Source organism: Gossypium hirsutum, chromosome A06 (genome assembly GCF_007990345.1).
Source record: "Gossypium hirsutum isolate 1008001.06 chromosome A06, Gossypium_hirsutum_v2.1, whole genome shotgun sequence".
Lineage (NCBI taxonomy): Eukaryota > Viridiplantae > Streptophyta > Magnoliopsida > Malvales > Malvaceae > Gossypium > Gossypium hirsutum.
In genome coordinates this window covers 31,117,419-31,118,378 of record NC_053429.1, presented here as the reverse complement: position 1 = coordinate 31,118,378, position 960 = coordinate 31,117,419, and positions in this window count along the sequence as shown.

Sequence of the window (960 nt, the reverse complement as noted above, 5' to 3'; positions counted from 1 at the left end):
AATATATTATCAATGTAGTTTTATTATTTACATACAACTTACCTCGGATTACAAAATGCGGCGACTAGTCGATTTAGTCGATTTGCTTGGCTTTCTCCCAGTCTAGGTTCGGATTCGGTATTTCTTAATCTATAATAGAAAAATACACTTATTTATTCACTAAATAAAATTAGGCAATCAAAATTTTACTTCTTTGGTAAAATGACCATTTTGCCCCTAGACCTTGACAAAATGATCATTTTACCCCTAGGCTCGAAAATCGATTTTTATCAAATTTCTTCGCATCTTAAGCCTAGCCGAACCCTTTTTACTCTTATAGCAACTCCAAATTCTCACTATATTACACATTAATCATCTACTTTACAATTTATGCAAACTAATCCTTTTTAGGTATCTTCATGAAAATCCTTTCACAAAAGTTGTTTACCACACCACTAAGCTTCATATTCTTCCATAAAATTTCAAAAAACACCCTAGATGCTCTCATGACAAAACCCTAGACTTTCAACCATTTTGCAAAATAGTACCTTCATTTGAAAGCTCATGCTTCAAGGGGTCCAAAAATCTAAAAATCTTCAACAAAGGGTATGAAAATCACTTACTTCTAGAGATGATAAGTTGCTGCAAATTTCAAGCTTCAAAACCCTCATATGGTTGGAAAAAATTGGTGAAGAAGAAAAATAAAGAGGATGTGGCCTTTTTTTTATTTTAAATATTAAAACTAGTTAAAAATGGTGACCAAAACTTACCTAATTTTGACTTTCTCATCAATTTGTCTCCTATGGTCGGCCAAGCTATCTCTATAGGGTCTAATTATCTTTTAAAGACCCCCAATTTAGGTTCTCTAGCTATTTGACACTTTTAGCTATCAATTTAGGACTTTTTCATTTTTTTGCGATTTAGTCCTTTTTCGCAATTGGGCTCACAAATGTCAAAATTAACTCACCAAATTTTTCATAC